Source organism: Hordeum vulgare, chromosome 6H, assembly GCF_904849725.1.
Source record: "Hordeum vulgare subsp. vulgare chromosome 6H, MorexV3_pseudomolecules_assembly, whole genome shotgun sequence".
Lineage (NCBI taxonomy): Eukaryota > Viridiplantae > Streptophyta > Magnoliopsida > Poales > Poaceae > Hordeum > Hordeum vulgare.
Genome location: NC_058523.1, coordinates 112,510,158 through 112,525,539, shown reverse-complemented (window position 1 = coordinate 112,525,539; position 15,382 = coordinate 112,510,158).

The following is a 15,382-nucleotide window of genomic DNA, read 5'->3' as shown; positions in this document are numbered from 1 at the left end:
CCGCCAACCGAGACGATGTCGTCGACTGACACGGCGCTCACCGTTGCTGAACCGACTGGAGCAGGACTTGGGATGCCCAAGGAGTCTCTTGTGGTGCCAGGTCCGTCGACCGTCCAGTTCGACGCCCGGAGCCTTCCGGAAGATCAGGTGGGAGCTGCCAAGGGGGCCATCGTGCAGGCGGAGTTGATGGCGGGTGATGCCAAGAGAGTGTACGACTCCATCGCATCTGTGTACAAGCGAATCTTGGAACTCCGGGAAGATATCCGAGTAAGTGGGCTAGTAAGTATTTACTTTCCTCTTGTAACCCAGTGGGTGTTTAAGCAATATACTCGGATGCAGTAGGATTATTTTGCAGTGGGTTCACTCTTAGTGAACCCAGTGGGTGTAGTCCCCGAGACTTCTGTCGAGTGCTTGCACCGGCAGTTGTCTTTATATACATTTTCTTTAACTTGATCAGATCAAAACTAATCTGTTCGAATGTTACCGGTTGGGGCATTCCGAGTGCACCTACTGGATTAGTCCCCGAGAGTAATTTTACTCAGGTCGGGTAGTAGTAGCCTCATAGGCTTGTTTTTTGTTATGTATCTCAATAGGGCGGACCTGTTTGAGGTTCATGCCAGTGGGGTCACTCTCAGTGAACCCACTCGGTGTAGTCCCCGAGACCGCTGTCGACTGCTTGCGTCGGCAGGGGTCTGAAGAACTTCGAGTTTTTATTGTTGTCCTTGTTGAATTTGTCTCATCGTCTCTTGGCATTGACTTGCAGAAGACTTGCGAGATGGGATCAGCGTACGACACTCTGAAGGCTGAAAAGATTCAGTTTGTTGCGGAACTGGATGCAGCAATGCTTGCCAAGGCTGGTATGAAGGGTGTTCTGGCTGACCGAGAGAAGTCTTTGGAGGAGTCCCATGAGGCAAACAAGGCATTGGTGGCCGAAATGGAGAAAATGGGGAAACAAAGAACCGAGCTGATGGGACAGATGCAGGTGATGAACAGGCGGTGCATAGCACAGGAGAAGTACGTCAGTGACTGGGCAAGGAAGATGATTGCGCTTCTCGGTGGTAAGTTCTGTTTTTCTAAGTGCTTCTTGACTGTGTATTTCATTCTGCGCTTACTTCCTGCTCGTCTTGTCTTTGCAGATTTTTGTATGGACGCTGAAGTTGAAGCAGCTGACGTTGAGCGGTCGATTCTTTCGAACATTCCACTCGGCGAGGACGCCAATCGAGACATGCTCCGAGCGCACATTCGCCTAGGCAAAGTGGGACCTTTCATCGGTCGACTAAGAGAGGTCATCGGCCGAATCGACAAGGAGTTGTGGGCTGAAGACGAGTCTCGGCAAGAGATGGAAGGGTTGATGACTCGGCAGGAGGAGGTCCCGAACCGAGTGCAGGCGTGGAAGAAGTCTGCGGCTCGCTGTGGTGCGGACGTGGCGCTGTCGCTGGTCCGAGTGCACTGCAAGGAGGCTCGCGAAGAGAAGCTGAAGGCGTTGCAAGTCGCCAACACCAAAAAGCTTCGATTCGAAGATTTCATGGAGACCTTCCTTGAGAGCGCCACTCGCATCGCAGACGGGATCGACCTCGACACTTTCGTGGAGCCTGCCAGTCCCAGTGCCAGTCCTGACGACGCTTGAGAAAACTTTTACCTCGGTATGCCGAGTGTTGGTTGTATGAAACTTTGGCCATTGTTGTTGGCCGTCACATTTGTGGTTCGGTGTGGATAAGCTTGATCTACACTGAACCAACTATCTTTAGACGAACTTTGAATTTGAATCGAATCTTTTGCTCTTCCTTTGCCAAAGAATTGTTGACACGATTTTGGCTCGTGGTTTTTGTTTGGCGTTTCTTGGTGAAGCCAATGGCAAACATGCGGAGCATGTAATTGTCAGTTGTCTTGACATCTGCATGAGCCTCACTGCGGGTCTGCTGAGTCTCCAAGTGGATCTATAGGATACACTCGAAGGCAATTGTGTACTTAGGCGATTCGTGATCGCGGCTAAGTCTTCGAGTGCGACTGTAAGGTCGTACTCGGAGCGAGTTGTTACTCATGTAATTGTCAGTTGTCTTGACATCTACATGAGCCTCAATGAGGTTCTGCTACTCATATAATTGTCAGTTGTCTTGACATCTACATGAGCCTCACTGAGGGTCTGCTGAGTCACCGAGTGGATCGGTAGGATACACTCGAAGGCAATTGTGTACTTAGGCGATTCGTGATCGCGGCTAAGTCTTCGAGTGCGACTGTAAGGTCGTACTCGGAGCGAGTTGTTACTCATGTAATTGTCAGTTGTCTTGACACCTACATGAGCCTCAATGAGGTTCTGCTACTCATATAATTGTCAATTGTCTTGACATCTACATGAGCCTCAATGAGGGTCTGCTAAGCCTCCGAGTGGATCTGTAAGATACACTCGAAGGAAGCTTTCTATTTAGGCGATTCTTGATCACAGACAAGTCCCCGAGTGCGAAGTTTAGTGCACATTCGGAGAAAGTTAGTACTTAGGCGATTCTGGATCGCGTCTAAGTCCCCGAGTGCGACGTTTAGTGCACACTCGGAGAAAGTTTGTACTTAGGCGATTCTTGATCGCATGTAAGTCCCCGAGTGCGACGTTTAGTGCACACTCGGAGAAAGTTATTACTTAGCGATTCTGGATCGCAGCTAAGTCCCCGAGTGCAACGTTTAGTGCACACTCGGAAAAAGTTTGTACTTAAGCGATTCTTGATCGCAGCTAAGTCCCCGAGTGCGACGTTTAGTCCACACTGGGAGAAAATTTGTACTTAGGCGATTCTTGATCGCAGCTAAGTCCCCGAGTGCGACGCTTAGTGCACAATCGGAGAAAGTTTGTACTTAGGCGATTCTTGATCGCAGCTAAGTCCCCGAGTGCGACGTTTAGTGCACCCTCGGAGAAAGTTTGTACTTAGGCGATTCTTGATCGCAGCTAAGTCCCCGAGTGCGGCGTTTAGTGCACACTCGGAGAAAAATTGTACTTAGGCGATTCTTGATCACAGCTAAGTCCCCGAGTGCGACGTTTAGTGCACACTCGGAGAAACTTTGTACTTAGGCGATTCTTGATCGCAGCTAAGTCCCCGAGTGCGACGTTTAGTGCACCCTCGGAGAAAGTTTGTACTTAGGCGATTCTTGATCGCAGCTAAGTCCCCGAGTGTGATGTTTAGTGCACACTCGGAGAAAATTTGTACTTAGGCGATTCTTGATCGCAGCTAAGTCCCCGAGTGCGACGTTTAGTGCACACTCGGAGAAAGTTTGTACTTAGGCGATTCTTGATTGCAGCTAAGTCCCCGAGTGCGACGTTTAGTGCACACTCGAAGAAAGTTAGTACTTAGGCGACTCTGGATCGCAGCTAAGTTTTTTTTAATTTTTTGAGACTGGAGTCTACGACCGCGGAAGAATTTTGAATCTCCAAAAACTCAATCTGCTTTGTATTACTTCAATGATACTTGTTCTTTACATTGCTTCAGTCGACGGTCACGTGTAGAAGCGCTTCAGGAGATCTCCGTTCCATGCTCGCGGCTCGTCCGTTTCCCTGTCGAGGTTGTAGAGTCGATATGCTCCGTTGTTCAGCACCTTGGAGATGATGAAGGGTCCTTCCTAGGCGGGAGCCAACTTGTGAGGTCTCTGCTGATCCACTCGGAGCACCAAGTCGCCTGCTTGGAATGTACGACTCCTGACGTGTCGCACGTGAAAACGCCGCAGATCTTGTTGATAAATGGTTGAGCGAGTCAGTGCCATCTCGCGCTCCTCCTCTAGAAGATCCACTCCGTCTTGCCTTGCTTGCTCTGCTTCAGCTTCGGAGAAGAGTTCAACTCATGGAGCGTTGTGAAGCAAGTCACTCGGAAGGACTGCCTCTGCTCCGTAAACGAGGAAGAACGGGGATCGCCTTGTAGATCTATTTGGGGTTGTGCGGAGACCCCAAAGTACCGAAGGCAGCTCAGTGACCCATGCGCCGGCGGCATGTCCCACTTCTCGCAGGAGTCGAGGCTTCAAACCTTGCAGAATAAGTCCATTCGCCCGCTCCGCTTGTCCGTTTGTTCGGGGATGCGCCATAGATGCAAAATCCACTCGGATACCTTGGCCCGTACAGAAACTTTTGAATCTGTCCGAGTCAAAGTTTGTTCCATTGTCAGTGATTATGCTGTGAGGTACCCCGAATCTGGAGATGATGTCCCGGACAAACTTGATGGTCGTAAGGGCGTCGAGCTTCTTGATGGGCTTGGCTTCAATCCACTTTGTGAACTTGTCGACTGCCACCAACAGATGTGTGAATCCCCCTTGGCCTATCCTGAATGGACCGACTGTATCTAATCCACATACTGCAAACGGCCAAACAAGAGGGATTGTCTTCAACGCAGATGTTGGCTTGTGGGACTTGTTAGAGTAGAACTGACAGCCTTCGCATCGGTCGACCATATCCTTCGCCATTTCATTCGCCTGCAGCCAGAAGAAACCAGCTCTGAATGCTTTGGCGATGATTGCTCTTGAAGAGGCGTGATGACCGCAGGTTCCCGAGTGAATTTCTTCGAGGATTAACTGTCCCTCCTCAGGGGAGATGCATCGTTGAAGGACGCCTGAAACGCTTTCCTTGTACAACTGGCCATCAATGACAGTGAACGACTTTGACCTGCGGACGATTTTTCTGGCTTGGACTTCGTTTTCTAGTAATTCTTGCCTCAGGATGTATGCCATAAACGGCACAGTCCAATCGGGGATGATAGCAAGAATCTCCATGATCAAATCAACCACAGCAGGGACTTCGACTTCAGTCGGATCTGTCGAGCTCTTTGGTTGTACTGGTTCCTCTGTGAAAGGATCTTCTTTAACTGAGGGAAGGTGAAGATGCTCGAGGCAGACGTCACTCGGGACTGGTCTCCGAGTGGATCCAAGTTTCGCCAATTCATCAGCTGCTTGGTTTTTCAGTCGCGGAACGTGGTGGAGTTCCAGACCTTCAAACTTTTTCTCGAGCTTCCTCATCGCATTGCAGTATGTGGTCATGGTGGGGTTCCTGACGTCCCACTCTTTCATCACTTGATTAACCACCAAATCCGAATCGCCATAGACCATCAGGCGACGGACGCCGAGTGTGATGGCCATGCGCAGTCCATAAAGGAGAGCTTCATACTACTGCCTCGTTGTTGGAGGAATCAAAATGTATCTGCAACACATACTTGAGTTTGTCACCTTTTGGCGATATGATCACAACGCCAGCGCCGGAGCCATTCAACATCTTGGACCCATCGAAGAACATTATCCAATGAGCCGAGTAGATGTGGGTCGGTTGCTGTTGTTCTACCCATTCTGCTATGAAGTCAGCCAGAGCTTGAGACTTTATAGCTTTCTTGGCCTCAAACTTGATGTCGCAGTATAACATCTCCATTGCCCACTTCGCCAGTCGGCCCGATGGGTCCCGATTGTGTAGGATTTCCGACAACGGAGCATCAGAAACAACAGACACCGAGTGGTCTTGAAAATAATGAGCCACCTTCTTTGTAGTCATGTAAATCCCGTAGATAAGTTTTTGATAGTGGGGATACCTCTGCTTGGAAGGAGTCAGGACTTCGGAGACATAATACACTGGCCGCTGAACCTTGTATGCTTTGCCTTCTTCTTCCCGTTCGACTGTGAGAATAGTGCTGACGACTTGATTTGTAGCCGCGATGTACAGAAGAAGGGGTTCTTTACTGAGCGGAGCAGTAAGAACCGGCTGGGTGGAAAGTAGGACTTTGAGGTCGCCGAATGCGATTTGGGCCTCGTCTGTCCACTCGAAAGTATCTGATTTCTTCATGAGTCGGTACAGAGGAAGTGCCTTCTTGCCGAGTCGACTGACAAACCTGCTCAAAGCCGCTAGGCAACCTGTGAGTCTTTGAACATCGTGTATTCTGACAGGCCGCTCCGTTCGGATGATGGTCCTGATCTTTTCGGGGTTGACATCGATCCCTCGTTCGGAAACGAAGAAACCGAGTAACTTTCCGCTGGGAACGCCGAATGAACACTTGGCTGGGTTGAGCTTGATATCATACCTACGAAGGTTGGCGAATGTTTCTGCCAAGTCATTCAGCAGGTCGGAACCTTTGCGTGACTTGACTACGATATCGTCCATATATGCCTCCACATTCCGACCGATCTGGTCGAGGAGGCATTTTTGGATCATGCGCATAAAGGTTGCTCCTGCATTCTTCAAACCAAATGGCATAGTGATGTAGCAGAAGCACCCGAATGGGGTGATGAAGGTTGTTTTTAATTCATCGGGGCCATACAGACGGATCTGATGATAGCCCGAGTAGGCATCAAGGAATGACAAACGCTCGCAACCCGCAGTCGAATCGACAATTTGATCGATGCGGGGGAGCGGAAAATGGTCTTTCGGGCAGACCTTATTGAGATGCTTGAAGTCGATGCACATTTAGAGCGACTTGTCTTTCTTGGGCACCATGACAACATTGGCGAGCCACTCGGAGTGGTGTACCTCGCGAATGAAGTTGGCTGCCAAAAGCTTAGCCACCTCTTCTCCGATTGCCTTCCTCTTGTGCGCGGCGGACCAACGCAGGCGTTCTCGGACAGGCCGAGCGGCAGGATCCACATGCAGTCGGTGCTCAGCCAACTCCCTGGGTACACCTAGCATGTCAGCGGGCTTCCATGCGAAGATGTCCCAGTTCTCACGGAGGAATTGGATGAGCTCGGCTTCCTATTTAGGATCGAGGGTGGTGGAGATGTTCGTCGGGGCAGCGGTGTCGTCCGTCGGGTGGATGCTGACCTTCTTCGTCTCTCCCGCCGACTGGAATGCGGACTCCGAAGCTGGCTTCTTCGAACGCATCAAGTCAGCAGGGTCGACTGTTTTCTTGTACTCGTCAAGCTCGAGGACAGCCATCTGCTGATCGGCAATCCTCGATCCCTGCTGCACACACTCCTCGGCCCGCTGCCGATTGCCGGTGATAGTGATCACACCTTTTGGACCTGGCATCTTCAGCTTCAGATACACGTAACATGGACGGGCCATGAAACGCGCATACGCCAGGCGGCCCAGAATTGCGTGGTACGCACTCTGGAAGTCCACCACCTCGAACGTCAGCTTCTCCTTGCGGAAGTTCTTGTCGGAGCCGAAGACAACATCCAACGCGATCTGGCCGAGTGACTTGGCCTTTCGTCTAGGCACGACTCCATGGAACTGCATGCTGCTCTTGCTAAGTTTGGACATCGGAATGCCCATCCCCTTGAGAGTGTCAGCGTACATGATGTTCAAGCCACTGCCGCCGTCCGTGAGTACTTTGCGCAGTCGGACTCCTTCCACCACCGGGTCGACGACCAGAGCCTGCCTCCCTGGGGTGGGTACGTGTGCTGGATGATCCGACTGGTCAAAGGTGATCGCAGTCTGAGACCATTTGAGGAACGTAGGGTTGGTCGGCGTGGCCATGTTCACCTCCCTGTTCACCAGCTTCAGTCGACTCTTGCTCTCAACGTCAGCAAAAATCATTAGTGTTGCATGGACTTGGGGGAACGGATCCTCCTTGTCCTCCTCATCCTGTTCATTGCCCTTTTCACTCGGTTGCCCTTCGCCAAACCCCTGGATCAGGAGGTGACATTGCCGAGTGGTATGCTTCGGATATATGGCGTTGCCCTCTTCATCCATCTTCGTGTGAATTGGACATGGCTGGTCCAGGATGGGGTTTCCGAACTGGTTCTTCTTGGGGGTGAACTGAGCCTTCCCCTTGCCCTTGAACTTGGCATTGGTAACAGCTGCGGCATGTGCCTGCGGAGTGGACGGAGCTTTCTGCTTCTGCTTCCGAGTGCTATTCCCATCTCCATCGGCGATTGCTTTGTGCTTGCCGCTACGAATGCGATCCTGTTCTTCGCCATTTGCATAGCGTGCCGCTATCTCCATCATCTTACTCATGGAGATGTCGCCTGTTCGACCGAACTTCAAGTACAGATCTCTGTACCGCACGCCTACCTTGAAGGCGCAGACTGCTTGGTGCTCTGTGACGTTCTCCACCGTGTGGTAGAGGGTCGTCCAACGCTGAATGAAATCACGCACGGGCTCATTCTGCTTCTGGACACGGTGCTGGAGCTCCACGAGGCCAGCAGGGCGTTTGCACGTCCCTTCGAAGGTCCTGATGAAGACTCGGGCCAGATCTGCCCAGCTGTAGATGCTTGATGGAGCCAACTGGTTCAGCCACGCTCGTGCCGAGCCGTCGAGCATCAGAGGGAAGTGTTTCATGGCGACGTGGTAATCCCCTCCTCCGATCTGGACTGCCACTCGGTAGTCGTCCAGCCACATTTTTGGCTTGGATTCTCCTGTAAACTTGCTGATCCCCGTCACCAATCAGAAGTTGGGAGCGATGTTAGCCGAACGGATGGCTCGACTGAAACACTCGGGACCAGAGACGATGGTCCTGCTTCCACTCGGACGGTCCATATCGTGGCCATCGCGGTGGGCCCGGCCCCTGTCGACCCTCCTCTGGGTGATATGCCCCCTCGCGTCGGGTCTTGGATCATAAGTGTCACCGACCGAACGCCGATCATCATGATGTCGGGGCCCGTAGGGGCCACCCCGCGGAGGGGTGCGTGAACGGCGACGATCTTCGGGATTCATGGAATGGCTGCCTCCCCTGTGTCGCTGATGAGAACCGGGGCTGCGAACTGACCGATGTGTGTTCGCGCGAACAGAACTATTGTGGATCCTGTTGTGCGACTGGGAGACCGCCGAATTTTGCTGCTGCACCGTGTGCAGCAGGGCACGGATCTGCTCGATCCCTCTGCCAGCCTCTGAATCAGTCGGCTGGAGGGAATCGGCTATCTTGGCGGCGGCAGCCAGGTTGAGGACGGGTGTGCGGAACACCTCCACATTGCTCTGACGAGTGCGCCGACTGGCAGAACGGCGAGGCTGACGGCGAGCGCCGGAGGTTTCGTCGACCTCGTGCTCGTTCCGGCCGGTTTGGCAGGGACTTTCAAGGGAGCTGGCCATGTGCACTTCGGCTGCAAGCCCGCGACCCACGTACTCGGAAGGAAACTCAGTCGGAACTGAGTCCGAGCGCTGGGACGGCGGCGCTACTACAACCGACTCGAGGACCGCCACTTGTGAAGACGCGCTCTGGCGCGCCTGGGCGTGTTGCACCCAACGCTGGAGCCACGGACGGCGAGACCGCTTGTTGAGGCGCGTGACGGGGGCGAAGGTCGATACCGGAGCCGACTGCTGGAGAAGAAGGATGCCGCGGGCGCCGGCACGGAAGTGCGTAGCCCCGCGACTGGGGAGTGCCTCTACGCCAAGAGGAGCATCCCGAAGCCATGACGAATCGTCGACGATGAAGGAAAGAGCGCCGAAGAGGATCTCGCGACACATGCTCAAATCACCACCGGACGACATGACGAAAAGATGTAGTCGCAAACTCGCCGAAAAGTCGCTTAGACGCCTGCCCCACGGTGGGCGCCAACTGTCGTGGGTATAAGTCTGACAGTAGATGTGTAGGGTACGAAAGGATGGGCATAGCCTTAGCTACGGCAAGGTTGTATGAGTTCAGGCCCCTCTACGGTGGAGGTAAAATCCCTACGTCTCAGTGCTCTTGGGAGCTTGTTGTCGAGTGGAATATGGATTATAGTGAATTGCTAACCCCTGCACCAGTGGGGATGGGCGGCTTATATAGAGTGCGCTGCCCTTCACAACGGTTCGGTGCATAGGGGTGGAGTAGTGGCGAATAAATGCCTACGTTACAGGTAACATATGTCTTAAATGCTAATAAAGATACGTGGAAACGTATGACCGTTACCCTCCAGGGGGTTACGATGTACAGAGTGGAATCCATTCGGTAAGTTTGATACGCTTCGAATGCTCATCTCCGACTGGATGATGGAGGAATCGTCACCGACTGGATGATGGGAAGTCCTTAATTCAGTCGGAACTGACTAAGAGCCTTATCCCTTATGAAGGGTAGTCTTTGGGTAGGACCCACAGGGCAGGCCTATGACCCTACCCTAGGACTATAACCCCATCAACTGCGACGTGTTTAATGGCTAAAGTTGATGTGGGCTGGCTTTGGCATCGCCGACTAGCTCATGTCAATATGAGATCTTTCCAAAGTCTTCTCAAAGGGGACCATATTCGTGGACTAATAAATGTGAGTTTTGCTAGAGATTGTGCTTGAAGTGCCTACATTGAAGGAAAGATTCATGAAACTTCTCATCGTCCAACGACTCTCATTTACACTAAGAGGCCATTGGAGCTCCTCCATATGGATCTTTTCGGTCCTCCATCATTTGATAGTCTTGGAGGCAGAAAGTACTGCTTGGTGATTGTTGATGACTACTCAAGATACACCTGGCTATATTTCTTCAAAAGGAAGAGTGAGACTCAACAAACTGTCATCAACTTTGCTAATGAAGCTCAACGTCAACATGAAGCAAAGATCTTTATGATTAGAAGTGACAACGGCACTGAGTTCAAGAACTACACCTTGGATGAGTTTCTAGGTGATGAGGGAATAAAGCATCAATATTCAGCACCATATACCCCTCAACAAAATGGCGTGGCAGAAAGGAAGAACCAGACTTTGATCGATGCTGCAAGAACAATGATGGCGGAATTCAAATCTCCATATAACTTTTGGGCTGAGGCCATCAACACAGCATGTCATGCATCCAATCGGCTCTATATCCGCAAAGGCTTGAACAAGACTCCATATGAGATTCTCACTGGAAACAAACCCAATCTCAAGTACTTCCGGGTATTCGGTTGTAAGTGTTTCATTCTCAAGAGAGGTGCACGTTTAGCTAAATTTGATTCTAGAGCACAAGAGGGCATCTTTGTTGGTTATGCTACAAATTCTCATGCTTACCGTGTCCTCAACAAGTCCACCAGACTCATTGAGGAGATGTGTAATGTGGAGTTTGATGGAAATAATGGCTCCCAAGTGGAGCAAAGTGGTCTTTGTGATGTAGGTGATGAAATTCCTCCCCAAGCCATAAGAAGAATGGGGATTGGTCAAATACTCCCCATTGAGGAACCCCTTGTGGCCGAAGGAGAAGGACAATGCTCTACTCAAGTGGAGCCATCATCCCCACAATCCCCACATGCTTCCGATGAACAAAGAGAAGACTCTCAACAAGTTGAACATGTTCAAGGTCAAGATCAATTGCCCAACGATGGTGATGTGTCCCATGATGTTCAAGCACTTACCCAAGGTTCTGAACCTGCTCAAGATCAAGATCAAGTGCAACCACAAGATCCAGACCAAAGAGAAGCACAAGGTCAAGATCCAGAGCAACCACAAGTACAAGGACAAACAAGTGAACCTGCTCAAGTCGAAAGTCAAGATGATCAGGATACTGTCTCGCAATTCCCTTCTGCGGCACCTACAGCCGGTGCCAATGGAGGTTCAAGACGCAAGGGCAAGCAAAGTAAACAAGTTGATGCTTCGCAGTTATCCAATGAAGAACTCTTGGAGCGTCGAGCAGCCAAGATTGCGAACAAGCTGAGAGTCAAGTCACATCTTATGAAGAATGTACTTGGCAGTTTAAAAAGGGGAGTATCCACCCATCAACAGATTTGGAATTATTGTGAGCATCATGCGTTTGTTTCATATTGTGAACCTCAACAGGTACAGGAAGCGCTTGATGATGAGGATTGGCTTATGGCCATGCATGAAGAACTCAACAACTTCGAGCGTAATCAAGTCTGGGATTTAGTGCCAAGACCAAAGGAGGAACATAATGTCATCGGGACCAAATGGATTTTCAAAAACAAGCAAGATGCAAATGGGATTGTGATTCGAAACAAGGCAAGATTGGTGGCTCAAGGCTACTCCCAAGTCGAGGGTATCGACTACGGTGAAACCTTTGCCCCTGTTGCTCGTCTAGAATCTATTCGCATGCTGCTTGCATTTGCTTCTCATCATAATTTCAAATTGCAGCAAATGGATGTGAAAAGTGCCTTTCTTAATGGTCCTTTAAATGAGTTGGCCTATGTCAAACAACCCCCAGGATTCGAACATCCCAAGCTCCCCAATCATGTGTACAAACTTAATAAGGCACTCTATGGCCTTAAACAAGCCCCACGTGCGTGGTATGAGTATCTTACTGAGTTGTTACAAGATCGTGGGTTTGAAATTGGGAAGATAGATCCTACTCTTTTTACTAAGAGGGTTAAAGGGGATTTGTTCATATGCCAACTATATGTTGATGATATCATTTTTGGTTCTCCTAACATTTCTTTCAATGAAGAATTTGCTGCCTTAATGACCGAGAAATTCGAGATGTCCATGATCGGAGAGTTGAAGTTCTTCCTCGGATTCGAGATTAAACAAGGCCTAGAAGGGACATTCATCAAACAAGCCAAGTAAACTCAAGACATGCTCAAAAGGTTCAAGCTCGAAGATGTCAAGCCGGTCAAGTTCCCCATGCCAACAAGATGCAAGCTTGACAGTGATCCCAATGGTAAAGAAGTGGATCAAAACGTATATCGCTCCATGATTGGATCCCTCCTTTACCTTTGTGCATCTAGACCAGATATTATGTTGAGTGTAGGGATATGTGCACGGTTTCAATCCGCACCAAAACAAAGTCATTATATGGCTGTTAAGCGAATCTTTTGATATTTGGCTCATACCCCAAACTTTGGTCTATGGTATCCCAAAGGAGCAAATTTCAACCTAGTGGGCTATTCTGACTCAGATTGGGCAGGAGATTGTGTGGAGAGGAAGTCAACTTCTGGAGGATGCCAATTCCTTAGTCGCTCACTGGTAAGTTGGTCTCCAAAGAAGCAGAATTGTGTCTCACTATCATCCACCGAAGCTGAGTATGTGGCAGCTGCAAGTTGTTGTGCACAATTGCTACCGATGAGGCAAACTTTAAACGATTACGGTGTCACTTGTCACAAAGGGCCTCTTCTATGTGACAATCAAAGTGCTATCAAGATTTCCCTCAACCCAGTGCAACATAGCAAGACCAAGCATATTGATATTCGCCATCACTTCATTCGTGAACATATCAAGCTTGGTGATATTGAGGTTCACTTCATCCACACTGAAGAGCAACTTGCAGATATTTTCACTAAGCCCCTAGATGAAGCAAGGTTCCGGGAGTTAAGGCATGAGCTAAATATCATTGATTCAAGTAATGTGGATTGAAGCTAGGCACTTTGCACCTCACTATGCATTCGATCTTGTTCTAGATGTAGGCATGGACATAGGGGGAATGTTGTTCTCTCAATGAACTTTTTCTCCCCCCATTATGCATAAATTGATCAAGTCTTTCACTTTAGCCATTACCAAATGGCACTTGTGCTTCAAAGACGAGCGTTGGTCATGAACCCAAGGATAATTCTTCGTGGTTTCATACCTTTGTCTCAAACATAGGTGGCCCCGGCCACCGCCCCACCTTTCTCTCATATGGAAGAAAGGATACAAAATGAGGAGTCAGTATATCTTGTTGGTGCTATCTTCTTATCTCACTGACTTGTCATTGCCCACGTCTTTCTCATGCATTCCTATGTCTCGTTGCGCCATTTGAGCGGTACTACCGCCAGGGGTAGCGGTACTACCGCCAGGACCCCAGCGGTACTACCACTTGGGATAGTGGTACTACCGCCAGGACCCCAGTCTACCACGACCTGACTAGGGCTTTTAGGGCTGTCTCAAGGGGGAGCGGTACTACCGCCAGGACCCCAGCGGTACTACCGATACAGGCAGCGGTACTACCGCGCGGTCAGCGGTACTACCGCTAGGACCCCAGCGGTACTACCGCTGCCCCGTACCCCTTGGACTATATAAAGGAGGGGGAGCCCGTTTTTCCTGCCCTCTTTCTTCTTCCTCGTGGCTCTTCCCTCCCCAACCCCGAACTCCCCCCATTTGGATCTCTATCTATGGAGCCCCTTCTCTCCGTTGAGTTGGAGGGTTTGCTCCACTCCTCCTTCCTCCACCAAGTGCCATGGACTCCGGTAAAGCTCCTCCCTTTATTCTCTTTGTTGGTGTTCTCTTGTTCTAGGGTTAGGAGCATTGGTGATTTGGAACCATGGCTATGGTGTTGTGCTTTGTTATTGGATGGAACGAAGGAGATATTCTAGGGGGGTGTAGGTCACATTGCGTTTATATTGACATGCTCTAGGTTCTTCATGCTTTAGATCAAGCACTTTTTCTCTTATTTTGGATTAGATCTAAAACTTGAATCCTCTTCACTAGGCATGTCTTTATCTAGATGTTCTTGAGATCATCATGTGTTTAGGGCTATGGTGGTTCTTGTAGTGATTCTATGCAGTAGGCATGGCCCTCGTAAATCCAATCTAGCTGTTTCTATGGGTCTTTTTCTATTCAGATCTAAAAGTCAACCCCCTAGCGGTACTACCGCTAGGACCCCAGCGGTACTACCGCCAGGGGTAGCGGTACTACCGCTAGGACCCCAGCGGTACCACCGCCAGCGGTAGAGGTACTACCGCCAGGAGGATATTTTTTTCTTTTTCGTTTTTCTTGGCAATGTGAGTTTACTTTTATGCCTCTTTTTGATCATTGCCTTGACTCCTCCTATCGCTCTTTTTTGGTGTGTGTCTTGTGTGTCACAGGTGGTGCTCGCCGCTCGAATCCCCCACGAGACACCCAACCAAAGTAGTATCGTACTCCAGATGCTCCAGAGGGCTCCGCCACTTCCGGTCTGAATCCCAAAAAGAAGTCGTTCAAGAAGACAGCTCACAAGACCAAGGGGATCAACGTTCGCAATATGCCCCCTAAGGAGTTTATGCGGTTCTGCACCCGCAATCACTATCTCGAAGAGAAGGCTCAGATCAAGAATGCCGAGCATGTTTGGTCACGGGATCACTGCATGATCTATCGCGACATCATCACGCACTTCAAGAAGATGTTTGTTCCAGTACAGTGGATTGACTTGGCTCACCTTCAGCGGAACCCGGATTACTTTGGTGAGGCTATCTCTTTGATTGACAAGCTTGGCATTAAGGAGATCATCACCTTCAAGTGCAACTTTGATCCAGATGTTGTGGCCCAATTTTATGTCATTGTTCACTTCTCACCTGATGACGAGCGCACCATGACTTTGATGACTGGTACTCAGAAGATTACATGTTCCTGGTCAGAAATCATGAAGCTTCTCAAGGTCGACTTTAAGGGAGCTGACAATCCTCTTGGGTTGTGTCCTCATGCTCCATCTTCATCTACTGCCACCCCCAAGGACAGGCTGCAACAACTTTATGTGAAGAAAGGTGTGCTCCCCAAGCATCTGGATATCATGCATCGGATCTTCCGCAACACTCTCTTTCCTTGCATTGGCAACTTTGACGAGGTGCATGGTTATCTAGCTGAGATGCTTCTGCTTTGTGAGGAGGCTAAGACTAAGGAATCTGCCCCTCTCGATATTTCCGACGTGATGTTCAATGAGCTCT